At 47.1% G+C, this 12,500-nt stretch overlaps 1 protein-coding gene across 1 annotated transcript in view; it reads left to right on the top strand.

Annotated features, from left to right (window-relative positions):
- Window positions 1-12,500, top strand: part of znf704 (zinc finger protein 704) — a 46,396-nt gene that overhangs the window by 7,307 nt on the left and 26,589 nt on the right. The gene's annotated exons all lie outside the window — the stretch shown is intronic.

Genomic DNA, 12,500 nt, shown 5'->3' with positions numbered 1-12,500 from the left:
CCTCCCCATCACTTAGCACTGTCCGCTCCACGATGAGAAGGGGTCAATGGCAGCTGGAAAGTACAATATAAAGCTGTCTGTTTCCACTGCTCCATCACCCTGAGCTCTCGCCCTGCCCCACATCCTACAGTTAAACGCCTTCAAGTCATTGATTCGGTTCCTCTATAATCCCCTCTCTTGTCGCCCATTCAGAAGAAATATCTCTTTTAAAACCCCATTTATTTTAATGGGACGTAGCAGTGGTTGTGTGTACTGTGTAGCCCCCTGCCGTGATGGTCTCGGTGAACAAAGGGAAGGTTATGATATTGATATCTATATTGTTGTTATCGGGATGGGATATTGATTCTCTCAATCTCGGTGTTGGAGTTCATCTCAATGAACTCATTGAAATAATTTATTATGGCTAAATCAAGTTTGATCTCAATTATATAACCTCAATGATCCATACTGAATATTTTATAGGAAGGAGTGGCCTAATATGAATGAATCGCTAAATCCAATCTGCTCGGGCGCAGTGACCTTTGTCTCAAACATTTGAAATAGTAATTGTTCCAAGCCAGCATCATTGTTCTTAGCAACAGCCAATCAATGCCGACGAGCAAAACCAAAAATATGATTTGTTGAAATTAATACAATGCTGAATTAAAGATAATGTTGCTGTTTCGTGAATCCTATGCGACACATGAAATGCCTTTTTTCTGAACATTCCTGCCATCTAGCATGAAAGCATGTGCTAGCCGTCAGACGGCTCGGTGACCACTTCTCCCAGTGCTCCCTGACAGGGTGTGTCAGGGGGTTCCAGTCGTACAGTGCGGTGCTGCTAGTGAAGGCATCACGTCCCATCGTGTTCTCCATCCCTCCTCCAGAGCCCGACATCAAAGTAGCAGTGTGTGCGCTGTAGGTATAGGTATAGCCCCCGCGTGGTGCAGCCACTCTGCTGGAGGCGTCCTAGTTTGCGGTGTGTGATTGACAACAATGACGAGTTGGCAGCAATGCTTGGCCTCATAGCATCTGGTGCTGCTTTGATGTAAAAATGTGAAAGATAAAATGAGTACAACGGTAGCCTAAGGAGTGGTTCTAGTTCAAATGAAAATAATAAAATAATGCCTGTTTAATAGATTCGTATGGTTAATTGTTTCGTTAACTCTGCTTCGTCCACTTCTCAAGTTTAAGTTTAAGGTGCTGAAAAAGAAAATCAAACAAAACACAACTTTTTTCAGCTTGGTTCACTGAGAACCGTTGGAACAGTTAGAAGCGTCTCTATTTCTAAGTGGAGGCCCTTCTCTCTCTTTAATGGCTTCTCCAGTACGCTGCTCGGCCATTATTGCCTGTAGATTAAGATCCTAGACTCTTATCCTCTGCACACCTGTGACCCATTTCCACTCCCTACTGTCTACTGTCTACTGTGGAGAGAGAGAGAGAGAGAGAGAGAGAGAGAGAGAGAGAGAGAGAGAGAGAGAGAGAGAGAGAGAGAGAGAGAGAGAGAGAGAGAGAGGAGAGAGAGAGAGAGAGAGAGAGAGAGAGGAAGAGAGAGAGAGAGAGGAGAGAGAGAGAGAGAGAGAGAGAGAGAGAGAGACCGACCAAGAAGGTGTGAGGGAGTGAGAGAGAGAGAGAGAGAGGCCAAGAAGGTGTGAGGGAGTGAGAAAGAGGAGTTGTTGGTACAAGATGAGATATGTTTGGGGAGAGGAGGGTTGAGAGAAGAAAGTAAGGATGAGTGAGTGTGTATCAGTGTGTGTGTGTTGTGAGAGTGTTTAGCGTGTGGCGATATGGAGAACGTCTGAGCGTGTTTCCTCCTCGTATTCTTCATTGCCGGCCCTCCCTCCCCAGAGCCGTCTGACCTTGAGGCTGTGTTCCTGCTGGTGCCTGGTGTGTCTGGTGTGTGTCTGTTGGATGGCTCTGCCGGTAACCCAGATACCAGCGGCGGCCCGTCTCACCGGGAGACAGCGGGGTGGGGCTAACAGCAACTTGTGTGGTTGAACGGGGGAAAACAATAAGTGTGTCAAAGTGCTTCATGTAGACGCATCCTTTGTGAGGATGCGGTGTGTGTGTGTGGCGGGTTGTGTGATACAACATCTGTTTTGCCTCTCATTGTAGTCGTCAAAGTATTTGTTTACAACGGCCTTCACACCGCAAAGCGTCAAACCCCCGGCAAATCTGTTTTATTAATCAATAACCGTTCCACCGGGATCGATCCGGCAACCCACTGTGTTTGCCGATATGCTGTTTTATTTTTTCTTTCTTCAATCAAATCGTTTATTAGAACTGCTGCGTCTTTCAATATTGAGGCTTGGAATCCGTTGCAGTGGCAGTTTTCTTAATAGTTTTTTAGGCCCCCTTTGGGCCGTCCTATGCCTCAGCCCCCTCCCTCCGTCTTCAGACTGAGGTCTCTCAGGCCAGCTGCTCGTTCAAGATCTTGTGTAAGAGCCCCCCTCCTCAACCCCCGTCTCCAAGCAGGAAACAGTCAATCGTAACTAAAGCTGGCCAGGACAGACCAGTGGAAACAAATGGGCTTCAGTTTGATGAATAGCCTTCTGAAGGCTAATTGCTAACAGGGGAAGTGAAGAATAACCTAGGTTAGGAGGGAAATTAAAAAAAAGAAAAGTTTGGTCCATTTTGTTCAAACCTCCCAAAGAAACCACAGATCCACGGGACACGGGTCCAGTTCTTGTGCGGCTTGCATGCGGCCGTAAGAGCGCCCGGCCTGCCATCGCTGATCTTATGTACTTAAGGCTGCTTCTTAAAATAACCGGGCACTTTGCTGTTTCATTGTGGTGCGGCACCACCTTTTGTTCTCTCTGGAAAACACCCAAGGCCACAAAAGTGTAGACTTCCACTTTCTAAAGAAAATCAGTGGCGAAGAAGAGGGATTGGACCTCAAAGTAGGGATGGTTCAAAGCAACCCGAGAAGTACTGTTGGTGATTGCTGTTGTTGTTGTTGTGGTTGTTGACGGTGATGATGATAAGCGACCTCTGTGTTCTGTGTTGACCATGTGTTGCACACTCGGGGAAACCAATGGCTCAGACAGCACGCATAGATCCCCTTCCTGTTGATGTATTCAGGCAGATGTTTTTGCTCCACGAGGCTTATGGGTAGACTGAGGACATGAGTTGGGTGGAGGGGACCAGAATTAAGGATCGTCCAGCTCGAAGTGAAAGGCCATTGCCAATGCGTTATCCTGCTGATGTTCATCAGCTTTATCCCCCACATGCAGACACCTTTGTGCTCAGCATGCGCTCAGGTCACCGGGGTGGTGGCTGAGACGGGTCACGGAGATGGTCTGCGGACACCGTCTTTCAGTATTCAAAGACGAAAACGCTCGGCCGATTGAAAAAACAAGAGAATCGAAGATAACAATGTATGTTGATGAAGCCGCGACTTCTTAACTTGCTGCGTTAGCTTCCCTTCCATGTTGTCGTATAAAAGGTGTTTACAAGTACATTCATAACTTTGTGTGAGGTGAGTTATGAGGTCCGGAAAGCAGTCAAAACATGCAGCCGCAATGTTTGAGTTGCAATGCAGTGCTGTTGGTTTCTTAGTTGGGATATGTTTTTTTTTTAACTCTGTTCGACTGTGGGTTACGCAGTGACACAGTTTTGTTTAGTGACAAAAGCTAACTCAGGCCATTGGCCTGAGTTAGCTTTTGAGTTGGCAAACCCTGCCGACAATTACATATCCTGGTCTCTCTCACACAAACAAACATTCACCACCAAACTCACCACATAAAAATGTTATTTGTTTTCAGCATTCTACATGCATTTCAGTTTCTGAAACTCAGTGGGGTGAGCGAACTACAGACTGGAGCCTACTGGCATGCAGTGTATGGTAAAACTATATAATCTTTGCCAAAATAGCGTGCAGCGCAAAACACCAAACAAAATGGCGCTTGTTTATGAAATGAGGGGAACATTTCCTACCACATACTATAACAGGCTTGTTATTATCCTGCACGGTTTTCCCTGAAAAAATGTTGCTCTTGGTTTCTGAGGTTGAACTATTTAATTGAGTGAGAAAATAACAGAGTGCAATGCAGTCTGATTTGAACCTGTTAGTTAAACTGCAGGAAAGCTGGGACAAAGCCATGGCACTGACAGGCAAATCCGCCAATCAGTGTTGGAATAATGTTTAACAATAAAAAACAAGAAGAAAGAGTTATGATTAAAGGAAAGGGAATTGCCTAGCTCTTTGTTTAGAGGTACCAGTAGAAAATGGACTAGTAACTAATGTACAGCTGCCAAAACCCAACATGCGCGAGGACAACATCTAGCGGTATAAGATCTATTGCCAAAACCTCCTACGCCTCATTTTTCACGTCGTGCAACACTCCCTTACATACAGTTACATCTATTTTCCCTAGCGTTGGCTGCACAACTCTCATCCATCCCTGACACATATTTTAAGAACGCGCCGAAGACACAAGAAGCTTCTTGTGATATTTTCCCCTTTGTTCATCCCTTGTTAAAAAGGCCTTTCCTTCCTATCCATTCCCCTCCGTGTTGTCAATCCATGGTCCTTCCTACGCATCACCCCGCCGCTGTAGAGCAGCGCTCTAATTGGCTCGCGGTTTCTCACGGGTCCGTATTATAGGGGTCATTTTGCTCAGGCACCAGGCTTCCATTGAGCCACGGAGGACCCCTCTCCCTCCTATGCCGGGGAGTCGGTCTGCGCCCAGTGACGGTCCATGTTTACCCATCTTACCCATCTTCTTTTACTTCACTAAAGCCATCTTTCACTTTGTTTTACCACGCCACCGCTTCATGGAGTGCTGCTGCCAGATCCACCCCCTGAGATCGTTGGTGGGAGCCGGGGAAACAAAGTTAAGTTTGCATCCTATGCAAATTGGTGGATTAATTAAGTGAGGTAAACGTAGCCTGCCGATGTTGAGGGAATTGAGGAGGTTTGCCACACACACACACACACATGACCACACACACGCAAACACACACACACACACACACACACACGTACCCACACACACACACAAACACACGTAACCACACACACACGTAACCACGCACATGTAACCACACACGCACGTAGCCAAATACACATGTAACCACACACACGCGTAACCAAAAATACACATGTAACCAAACACACACACACACACACACACACACACACACACACACACACACACACACACACACACACACACACACACGACCACCATACACACGTAACCACACGCACACACAGAACCACACACACACGCACGCACGCACACACGCGCGCACGCACGCACGCGCGCGCGCGCGTGCGTGCGTGACACAATGTCACACACAAGGTCTGTGACATTGTGTCACAGACCTCAAAGTTGAGGTAACAATCCATGTCACTTGTTTTGCAGTAATCAGCAAACATGTGACTTTTGGGTTATAGATGCTGAATGATTATAGATGACTGCCTTTACTGCGGTAGGAAGGCCGGGGAAGGGGGTCATGTGCCAGTGCCAGTACCTAAGTGATAAATCAATCTGGAGAATCGATCCGGAGCTGTGTACAAACGGAATCCTTCCCTGCTCCCCAACGCTCGGGGCTTATTATCTGAGGAAATCTCTGTACGTATTATATCAACCCAGACAGCCAGGGCACTGCTATTCATTATGCATGGTGTGTGTATGGCGTGTGTATGTGACCTATTAGCCATTGTTGATGTCACCCCCGATCCATGGGGCTTCTCCGCTGTGCTAATCCCTGGTACTCTGTGCTAATGGCCGCGAGGTGGTAGGACCTAGCTCTAATCGACACTATGGACGGAATTATGGGCATTATGCTCGCCACAGTCGAGGTGCAAACGATCATAAAGGTGGAAAGATGATATTTCCGCCCTTTATGCAAAACGAGAAAAAGACGGCGCATGGCTTGCAGCCAAATGTGTTCTTTGACTTGTACATTTCAGACCTCATCGCTTCGAATGATCATCATATCTTTTTGTAATGGACTTTTGTGCCTTTGCAGACTGAACAGTGATGACGGACAGGAAAGTGGTGTGACAAAGAGCGGCAATGGCATGTAGCAGAGGAGAGAAAACAATAGGTCCTGTGGTGGGAATTTTGTCTAAACTGTTTAAGAATAAATAGGCATCCGAACTTATAACAATCAGGCTAATTTATTTAAGTAATAAACATATGACGACGTACAACAAACAAGCAATAAACACACAAACAAACATTCAATAATCGGCGGCCTTACAAAAAATAATCGGAGGCCTCAGATGGGAGTTTCGCAAGGAGAAGTCCAATGCATCGATAAGAGATACAGTGGCAGGCAGGCAGGTCACAGAGATCAGCTCTGCCCCCAAATAAAACTATAGTATTGGTTAATCAGATGGAAGTCAACGATTGATGGAACTCCTCAGAATGCCATAAAGGGGGTAAGTAAGTAACCATACCTTATCAGTTGGAGACCTCCTCGACTACCCCAAGGGGGTCAAGGAAAGGCACATACCAACAATGGACAGAGAAACGGCATGTGAGAATATCATTTTCCCATTACAGTCCTTCCGAGGCGTGTAACCACGCTAATTGCAGGTAAGCCAAGGGTTGGGGTTCAGATATGGAAATATTTGGGGGGGTTGAAGGCTCAGTGCATAGAGGTTGGGGCGGGGGCGGGGGGGGGGTTAGGTGATATCTCCTCCAGCATAAGCTATTAAAAACAAGCCCGAGTGTTTTCGAGTCGCGACGCATTTCTAATTACAGCCATCAATTGGGTGTCATCTCGTCTCCGGCTGAGGCGTTTTTTGAATTATTGATCTCTGTCGGGGCTCCGAGGGGCTTTATTAATTAAAGCGGAGATGTACTAATTAAGTGCACGGCGTGTGGGTGTCACAGTGGCGGCTCCCCTTTTAATTTGGGTGTCGCTCATCCGTTTTTATAGCTCTTTGCCAGAATATGAGGAGAGGCGGGCCAAGTGATTGCGTGTGTGCATTTTTAAACGTGTGCGTGCCACTCTATTAATTTCATATATTTTTTACATTTATTTAAGGTTTATTTGAATAGCGTGCCATGGTACTACCAATATGCCACAGTACACCCCATTGGCTGAAATAAATATCATGATGCATTTTTATCGGTTCTTGATTAACATCATGGTAGTGTCCTTTAAGGCATGAATCATTGAGACAAAAACCTTGCGGCCAAAAAAATATATAGCGGAATCTAAACTGAAGTGCACGGGGTCACCGGTTGAACAACATGCTAGCTCTCTCTCACACAGACCACACGGAGAGGTGATCTGCTGCCCTCATGGATTTCAACGTGGAGCGCACGAGATGAGCTCTCTATCATGAGATGGATGGAGTGAGGGGCGAATGAGGGGAGAGAGGGGGAGAGAGGGAGGGAGAAAGAGAGACAGACTAGGCAGAGGAAATGTCATTTTTTTCTCAACTTTATTAACATCCACCCCCTAATACATATTGTTAGGGAAAGAGCGATATTAAGGTTTCTCTAATTCTATTCCCCAGGCAGAAGAAAACTCTTATTCTACAAAGAAGAAAATGTAGAAAAATAATAATCTAAAAGCCTACCCCAATTGAGATCCCAGAATGAAGACAAATTACCTGAGAAGTCACCTGTGCTTCACTGGAGTCTCGAGGGGCTCATCAAAACGTACTTCTGGTGAGCTTGTATTCACATTTCAACCATCGTTTTGATTTAATTTCCGTGAAAATATCAACCCCCCAGCGCCTTCAACACTTTGTTGCTGTTCTTTATTTATCCGCCTTTTAGATCCGATCCGGTCTGACAGATGTGACATGGTGTGTCGCATAAAGTCATTGTGTCACCTCTAACCACGGTAACAAGTTCCTCCCTTGTTGCGTCCTTCAAAGCTGGTGAAGCAGTGTTTTGACATCCCCTAACTAGCGACCGCACACAACCCATTGAGTCCTGTCTTCAGAGACAACAACAAAGACACAGACACCTGCCAATGCCGCCATTTTCCCAGTTTAAGCTGGCCTACCAGTGTTGGAATTTGGATGCTGGCAGAATGCCCTTCAGTCCTGTCAATCAATAACATGACAACAAAAAGAAAACAGGCCAAGGGGGAAAGCGGCGCGGCAACTCATCAGGCTAGGAAAAAGTCTTAGCTTGTTGAGCAAATGACCTTTCAGCACATGGCCTTAGAGACCACACAGGAAGACCGGTACACCTGCTACTTCCAACAAAAGTCATGCAAACATTGGTGAAACAATTAGCCCGGGCTGAGGTTTCAGATCTGCGTCGTGTGTGTGGAATGTGCGCCGTCTGCTGCGGCAGATGTATTAATGATATTACTGCGACACGGGAGGCTTGTGCAATGTGTTTAGAACAGTGGTATGTCATTTCCATCTCCACACGAGGGGGCTGGGGGGGGGAACAAAAGCTGTCGTGATTCATACGAATACCAAAGTTGTGGAGGAAATTGCCATTGTTATTGAATCAGGATGGTGTAGTATCTGGGGTGTTTGGAAGCCTGGGTGACTCCCACTCCGCGTCTACAGGGTTCGATTCCCATGGTCCGCAGTGATTAGGTACTTTTGGTGTCTGATAAATGACACTGATAATGACACTAATTGCATTTTACTTATTTCACGCTTCACTAAATATCACCCTAGAGAAATATCCTGTGTTTTTGACAGTTGGATTGCAGAAATAGCAAACTCTAGAACCGCAATGCGACGGCCATGAAGTCCACATTTTAGACACATCTAACAAAAGGAAACAGTTGGTTTCAGAAGTTGCTTCGCAAGGAGCCGCACATTGATACCCACCGCACAATCCCACCGACCTCCACCTCATCCATACCCCTCTCATTTCAACATAGACGCTGCGCCGGGGAATGATAGGTTTGCCAGATATCGACCACTACATGATCCCGCAGCAGCCATTTGCTGACAATCCTGCACACGTGAAATGTTCCACTTTACCGAGCAACAGAACTAATGTTCCCTAATCTAATAGAGAAGCCATGCCATTACGTCCAATAAGAGTCACCAGACCAGAACCGTCCAACCAGCGGGCTCCTTCACCACGGTTTAAGGCTCTTCTATTGTCCATCTGCTTGCCAGCTCACGTTTGTAGCCGGACGTGCCACCCTAACAAAGACAAATGCGGTGGCCATTGTGCTGACCGGTATTTGGTTAGGTGGATAGAAGAGTTTATCCAAAACTCTGAACATTTAGATAAACTGAACTAATAGTGATGATTCCACATTGGCTTCATTTGTATTGTTGTCTTTTGCCCCAATGTTTTAGGTTTTGAAGTTGAAGCGAGGAGAACATGGTTTTATTCAGACTCAAGCAGTTAAGAACAGCTGGAGTCTGTCTAAAACCATGTGCCCAACCCTATAATTGGCCCTTAGCCCAATGTACCCCAACCCTTCAAATGAAATAAAGTCAACATTTATGATATATAATTCTCTCTCTCTCTCTCTCTCTCTCTCTCTCTCTCTCTCTCTCTCTCTCTCTCTCTCTCTCTCTCTCTCTCTCTCTCTCTCTCTCTCTCTCTCTCTCTCTCTCTCTCTCTCTCTCTCTCTCTCTCTCTCTCTCTCTCCTTTGTTCTTCAGGGACTTTTGTCTCTATCCTCTCTAGCTTCTTTACTGCAATCTGATGGTACATACACACACACTCCTGGTTGGTCTGGTGCGCTACGACAACCCACTGCACATCATGAGATTTTTCTTGTGAGGGAGAGAGAGAGAGATAGGGAGAAAGAGAGAGGGGGGAGAGAGACAGAGAGAAGGACTAAAACACTTGGCTTAGTGGCCCCGTAACCCCTCTCTCTCTGTCTCTCTCTCTCTCTCTCTCTCTCTCTCTCTCTCTCTCTCTGTCTCTGTCTCTGTCTCTGTCTCTCTCTCTCTCTCTCTCTCTCTCTCTCTCTCTCTCTCTCTCTCTCTCTCTCTCTCTCTATTGATAATAGAGCAGACCTGTGGCTTTGGTCATGTGGAACCGCCAGCATCTGTGGGCAAGATTGTTTTTGTTTTTGATAAGTCTGAACTTTACTCCAATTGGGAGTTGGCCTGTGAGTGTGTGTGTTTCTGTGTGTGCCTGTACACCCTATGTTTGGAATAAGTGGGTGTGGGTGTGCATGATTTGGGTCGGGCGGGATTTCAGTGTTCTGCCAAATTCAGCAATGCTGGCTTTGTGTGTGTTTGTGTGTGTGTGTGTGTGTCTGTGTTTGTGTGTGTTAGTTTGTGTGTGTGTGTGTGTGTGTGTGTTTGTGTGTGTGTCTGTGTGTGTGTGGTTGCAAGGAGCATGATCGTTTTGGCAATTTCCTTCAACGCGGGCTGAAAATGGATGTGTTTACAGGCCTTTCCTTTATGCTCCCTCTCCTTCCTCTCCCCCTCTCCTTTCACGTTGTGCTCCTCTCTCTTGATCTCTTCTTCTCTCCCCTTGATTATCTCCTCACCCTTCTCCCTCCGTCCTCCCCTGCTTATTTATTCTATTTCTGCGTCTCTCCCCCCTTGCTCAAAACTCAAAAATGTAATATGGTTTATATACTCGGTGGCAGTTGTTATGACAGCTCCAATGCAGTAGTAGTAGTTTGAAGTAAACAATCCCCCCCCCCCCCCCCCCCCACACACACACACACACACACACACACACACACACACACACACACACACACACACACACACACACACACACACACACACACACACACACACACACACACACACACACACCACACGAGCACACGCTAGTACATACGCATATGAGTTCCCGTACGGGCTCGGAGAGCATGCATAATGCATGGGGTCCCGTTGACATCTTTGTAAACCCTGGTTATTTCTGAAGCTGCTCAGCTTTGACTCCTCGTCGATGGGTTGTTGTGGCTCTCTCCGCACGTCTCTCTCGCACTCGCTCTCTATAGCTCTCTCTTTGTTTCAGCGATGGACACTCTCTCCCTCTCTCTCTTGCTCCGCAAGGCACACTCTCCACCACATACACACACACACTCTACCTCGCTCTCTCGCTCCCTCACCCCAAGAAACACCGTCTCCCAACCTTCTCTCCATGTCCGTCGTTCACGGGCTACAGCGTTCCCCTTTGTCCCCATGCGCTTGCCGTGCGGCGGTCGGTTGTATCTTAAACATCGCTCGTGTTTTAAAACAGATCGGATTTTCCGAACAGGCCTCACAATTTATCTCAACAAACGTCATTTGAACACGTAGTCTTCTGCTGTCCAGGCTCTGAGGCTCTCCACCTCGTCCGCTCGCCGTCTCTCCGTCCCCGGTCTCTCTCCGTCACGACCTCCCCCTACCTCCCCTCAGCCTCTCCATCCTCTGCCTCCCAGCGCTCTCTTCGGCGCTGCTTTCCCGCGCTTTTTCCCCCTTCCCTCCCCCCACTCGCGCTGCGAGTCTCTCTGCCTCTGTGCTCCCCACTTCCTTTGTCTCCTCTCACCTCTCCTCTCCTCTCCCTGCCAGCCTGCCCGAGTTTGTGTGTGTGGGTGTGTCTGTGTGTCTGTGTGTGTCTGTGTGTGTTTGTGTGCGCATGCGTCCTCAAATTGTCTGTGAAGGGAAGCGGGTAGCCAAGTGTCAGCCTGTGTGTGTGAGCGTGCACGCGTGTTTTGTGTGTGTGTCTGTGTGTGTCTATGTGCATGCGTTTGTGTTGTTCCATAGTTGTGTGGTTAACCCTTAAGCATTGCCAAACAGCAGCACAAGTGTACCCAGACGTTAGGGTTAGGGCACGTGGCACGTGCACTCCCTCCTCTGGGGAACCCCCGCCCCTCGCTTGGTACGATCTTGTTGTTGTTGCTGTTGTTGTTGTTGTTGTCGTTCCGGGAGCGTATTGGCGTGTGCTAGTAATCAGTGAATCATGTATAAGGTACGGCGGGCCGTTCCGTGGCGTGCAGCTGTCGGCTCCCATTACCTCAGATCTCCGTTGTGCCACGCCGCTCTGCTGAATGGCCTCCGCCCCGACGCTAAACGCCCACACGTGTTCGTTTGTCGACATGATGGGTGTGTTTTACTCTCGCTTTTAATCGCACGCCACTTTTTGTGAAACGCTGTCGTATTAATATTGGATGAATATGAATACTTGATATGAGGGTGACATATGACACCGTTATGACGGTAACAGGTTCCTCACCATCTCAGATTGTAGTAATAATAGTTAATAACGGTAATGATGTTTACGCTGTTATTTAAAGCCTATTTAAAGCGATGGACTACAGGTTTAGGAAAACGTTAAAAAACCATAACACATCACAGAGGGATGTATCCACTACGTACCTTCCAAATATCTTTCTAAGTATAATTTAAAGTATGTTAAAGTATGTTAATATACATATACTCAAAGCTAGCTATCACATTAATTAATATCAGTATTCTAATAATCTGCTGGATGATACAGCCATGGGGCTGGGGGGGGCGACCCCCGCGTTTGTGTCTCCTTTTGTCCTTTACGTTTTGACTAGGTTTCCATTGGGGCTGTGCGAGTGCAGCACAGGTTAGCCCTTTGGTAGCAGAGCGCTGCGGGACTAGGCTGACTGCATGTGTGTGCAGAGTGTTTCTCATGTCTT

The sequence above is a fragment of the Gadus chalcogrammus genome, chromosome 22, assembly GCF_026213295.1.
Source record: "Gadus chalcogrammus isolate NIFS_2021 chromosome 22, NIFS_Gcha_1.0, whole genome shotgun sequence".
In the NCBI taxonomy this organism is placed as follows: Eukaryota; Metazoa; Chordata; class Actinopteri; order Gadiformes; family Gadidae; genus Gadus; species Gadus chalcogrammus.
Note: the sequence above shows the minus strand (reverse complement) of the source record. Positions and strands in the feature narration are given on the sequence as shown.